Source organism: Arachis stenosperma, chromosome 9 (assembly GCF_014773155.1).
Source record: "Arachis stenosperma cultivar V10309 chromosome 9, arast.V10309.gnm1.PFL2, whole genome shotgun sequence".
Classification (NCBI taxonomy): Eukaryota; Viridiplantae; Streptophyta; class Magnoliopsida; order Fabales; family Fabaceae; genus Arachis; species Arachis stenosperma.
Genome location: NC_080385.1, coordinates 15,247,077 through 15,252,114, shown reverse-complemented (window position 1 = coordinate 15,252,114; position 5,038 = coordinate 15,247,077).

Below are 5,038 nucleotides of genomic sequence, written 5' to 3'. Positions count from 1 at the left end.
AATGGTGGGGAAGGGGGGTGTCGCCGAACATATATTTATAAGGAAGGGAGAGAGAGTTCAAAAATTTTGAAGGAGATTTGAGAAGATATGGAAAGAAATTGAGAGATATTTGAGTTTTTTTTTTTTGAAGAAGATTTGGAAAGGATTTGAAAGAGATTTGAAGAATGATTTTAATTTTGAAAATTTGAAGGTGAATGATGAAAGTTTGAAATGTATTTATGTAGAAAATTATGGATCAAAACAGGAAAGTTTGAAAAAATTTGAAGTGGAAAGCAAAATCTCTGTCTCCCACCTTTCTGGCGTTAAACGCCCAGAATGGTATCCATTCTGGCGTTTAACGCCCAAATGTTGGCAAATTTGGGCGTTAAACGCCAGAAACCCCTTCATTATTGGGCGTTTTGCTAAACGCCCAGAATGGTGCCCATTCTGGCGTTTAACGCCCAAAATGGCACCTTTACTAGCGTTAAACGCCCAGAATGGTGCCCATTCTGGCATTTAACGCCCAAAGTACCACTTACTGGTGTTTTTTCGCCAGCAAGCTCCTTTTCTCTGCTTTTTGCACTGAATCCTTCTGTAACTCTGTGAATTCCTTCAATTTTGATAATTGCCCTTTGAGAATATGTATCAAACTTTGATTAAACAAAACAGATAACCTGCTAATGACTGGGTTGCCTTCCAGCAAGCACTTCTTTATTGTCTTTAGCTGGACCTTCACTGAGAATCATTCAAGCCTCAGTTTTGAGCATTCTTGCTCAAAATTGCTTTCAAGATAATGCTTGATCCTCTGTCCATTAACAATAAACTTTTTGTCAGAATCAGTATCCTAAAGCTCAACATATCCATATGGTGACACTCCTGTAATCACATACGGACCCCTCCACCGGGATTTAAGTTTTCCTGGGAACAGTCTGAGCCTAGAGTTGAAGAGCAGAACTTTTTGTCCTGGCTCAAAGACTCTGGATGACAACTTCTTGTCATGCCACTTCTTTGCCTTTTCTTTATAAATTTTTGCATTTTCAAAGGCACTGAGTCTAAATTCATCTAGCTCATTTAGCTGGAGTAATCTTTTTTCACCAGCTAACTTAGCATCCAGGTTTAGGAATCTGGTTGCCCAGTAGGCTTTATGTTCTAGTTCCACGGGCAGATGATAGGCCTTGCCATACACAAGTTGGTATGGAGAGGTTCCTATCGGAGTCTTGAATGCTGTTTTGTATGCCCACAGAGCATCATCCAAGCTCTTTGCCCAATCCTTTCTACGGGAAATTACAGTCCATTTTAGGATTCTTTTTAGCTCTCTATTAGAGACTTCAGCTTGCCCATTTGTCTGTGGATGATACGGGGTTGCCACTTTGTGGCTAATTCCATATCGGACCATAGCAAAGTATAGCTGTTTGTTGCAGAAATGAGTGCCTCCATCACTGATTAGGACTCTGGGAACACCAAATCTGCTGAAGATGTGTTTCTGGAGGAATTTCAGCACGATTTTAGTATCATTAGTGGGTGTAGCAATTGCTTCTACCCATTTAGATACATAGTCCACTGCCACCAAAATGTAAGTGTTTGAGTATGATGGTGGGAACGGACCCATGAAGTCAATACCCTATACATCAAACAATTCAATTTCTAAGATCCCTTGTTGAGGCATGGCGTATCCATGAGGCAAGTTACCAGCTCTTTGGTAACTGTCACAGTTACGCACAAACTCTTGGGCATCTCTATAGAGAGTAGGCCAGTAGAAGCCACATTGGAAGACCTTAGTGGCTGTTCGCTCACTTCCGAAATGTCCCCCATACTGTGATCCATGGTAGTGCCATAGGATCCTTTGTGCTTCCTCTCTGGGTACACATCTGCGGATCATTCCGTCTGCACATCTCATAAAGAGATATGGCTCATCCCATAGGTAGTACTTGGCATCTGAAATTAATTTCTTTCTTTGCACCCTGCTGTACTCCTGGGGTATGAATCTCACAGCTTTGTAATTTGCAATATCTGCAAACCATGGAGCTTCCTGAATGGCAAAAAGTTGCTCATCTGGGAAGGTCTCAGAGATCTCAGTAGAAGGGAGGGACGCCCCAGCTACTGGTTCTATTCGGGACAGATGATCAGCTACTTGGTTCTCTGTCCCTTTTCTGTCTCTTATTTCTATATCAAACTCTTGCAGAAGCAACACCCATCTTATGAGCCTGGGTTTTGAATCATGCTTTGTGAGTAAGTACTTAAGAGCAGCATGGTCAGTGTACACAATCACCTTTGATCCTACTAGATAGGATCTAAACTTGTCAATGGCATAGACCACTGCAAGTAACTCTTTTTCTGTGGTTGTGTAATTCTTCTTGCATCATTTAGAACACGGCTGGCATAATAAATGACGTGCAGAAGCTTGTTGTGCCTCTGTCCCAACACTGCACCAATGGTATGGTCACTGGCATCACACATCAGTTCGAATGGCAATGTCCAGTCTGGTGCAGAGATGACTGGTGCTGTGACCAGTTTGGCTTTCAGGGTCTCAAATGCCTGCAGACACTGTGTGTCAAACACAAATAGTGTGTCAGCAGCTAGCAGGTTGCTCAGAGGTTTTGCAATTTTCGAAAAATCCTTTATAAACCTTCTGTAGAATCCTGCATGCCCCAGAAAGCTTCTGATTGTCTTAACATTGGCAGGTGGTGGTAATTTTTCAATTACCTCTACTTTTGCTTTATCCACCTCTATTCCCTTGCTTGAAATTTTGTGCCCAAGGACAATTCCTTTAGTCACCATAAAGTGACATTTCTCCCAGTTTAAAACCAGGTTAGTCTCTTGGCACCTTTTCAGGACAAGTGCTAGGTGGTTAAGACAGGAGCTGAATGAGTCTCCATATACTGAGAAGTCATCCATGAAGACTTCCAGGAATTTTTCCACCATATCAGAGAAGATGGATAGCATGCATCTCTGAAAAGTTGCAGGAGCATTACACAGACCAAAAGGCATTCTCCTGTAGGCAAACACGCCAGAAGGGCAAGTGAATGTTATTTTCTCTTGGTCCTGAGGATCTATTACAATTTGGTTGTAACCTGAATAGCCATCCAAAAAGCAGTAATAATCATGACCAGCTAGTCTTTCTAACATTTGGTCTATGAATGGTAAAGAAAAATGATCCTTTCTGGTGGCTGTATTGAGCCTTCTGTAGTCAATACACATACGCCACCCTGTAACTGTTCTTGTAGGAACCAGTTCATTTTTTTCATTATGAACCACTATCATGCCTCCCTTCTTGGGGACAACTTGGACAGGGCTTACCCAGGGGCTATCAGAAATAGGATAAATAATCCCAGCCTCTAGTAATTTAGTGACCTCTTTCTGCACCACCTCCTTCATGGCCGGATTTAGCCGCCTTTGTGGTTGAACCACTGGTTTGGCATTATCCTCCAATAGGATCTTGTGCATGCATCTTGCTGGACTAATGCCCTTAAGATCACTTATGGACCACCCAAGAGCTGTCTTGTGTGTCCTTATCACTTCAATCAGTGCTTCCTCTTCCTGTGGATTTAAAGCAGAGCTTATGATCACTGGAAAAGTGTCACCCTCTCCCGAAATGCATACTTCAGGGATGGTGGTAGTGGTTTGAGCTCAGGTTTGGGAGGCTTATCCTCTTCCTGAGGAATTTTCAGAAATTCTTTTGTTTCCTCTGGTTCTTCCTGATCAGGCTGAACATCCTTGAAGATGTCCTCTAGCTCTGATTCTAGACTTTCAGTCATATTGATCTCTTCCACCAAAGAGTCAATAATGTCAGCGCTCATGCAGTCATCTGGTGTGTCTGGATGCTGCATAACTTTTACAGCATTCAACTTGAACTCATCCTCATTGACTCTCAGGGTTACTTCCCCTTTTTGTACATCAATAATAGTTCGTCCAGTTGCCAGGAAAGGTCTTCCTAGAATGAGAGTTGCACTCTTGTGCTCCTCCATTTCCAGCACTACAAAGTCAGTTGGAAAGGCGAATGGCCCAACCTTGACAATCATGTCCTCAATTATGCCTGATGGATATTTAATGGAGTCATCACCAAGTTGGAGACATATCCGGGTTAGTTTGACTTCTTCATTCAACCCAAGCTTTCTGATAGTGGATGCAGGTATTAGATTGATACTTGCTCCAAGGTCACATAGGGCTGTCTTGGTGCAAGCACCTTCTAATGTGCATGGTAACTGTCTCCATGTTTTTATGCTTGCTGTGGGTTGGTTATTCAACCACCTCTTAGCTTGATCTTTTACAGCAAATGGAAACAGTAATAATCTGTAGACATCCTGATCTACCTCTTTATCACGTACTGTGTCAGCAATTTGTAAGAATTGCGCCAGAAACTTAGTAGGTCCTTCCTGTGGAAGACCAGAATACTGGCAATTTTGCTGCACCATGATAATGAGTTAAGGATTTAGCTCAAAGCTGCTTGCTTTAATGGGGTTAGCATATGACCCCAGAGTCCTTTTGGACTGCTCAATTCCACTTAGGTCCATGATGGAGAAAGGGAATATGATATGGATTCACAAGTAAAGTAAATTTTTTTTTTATTAAAGGTGACCGAAAAATTTAAAATAAAATAAAATAAAATAAAATTTCGAAAAAAAAAAGATCAAAACAAATTAAAAACTAAATCAATTAGTTAATAAAAAAAAGATTTTGGAATAAGCAATTGAAAAGATATGATTGAAAATAATCTTGAAAAAGATTTAATTTTTTTTTTGAAATGAGGAAAGAGAAAAACAACAAAATGACACCAAACTTAAAATTTTTAGAAAATCAGACACAAATTTTCGAAAACTTAAAGGAAAACACAAAGAAGACACCAAACTTAGAATTTTTAAGGATCAAGAAAGGACTAAGGACATGCAAATTCGAAAAATAAAAGAAAACAAAAGCATGCAATTGACACCAAACTTAAAATATGAAACTAAACTCAAATAAAAGACTCTAAACCAACAAAAATAAAATAGTCCTAATCTAAGCAACACAATAAACCGTCAGTTGTCCAAACTCGAACAATCCCCGGCAACGGCGCCAAAAA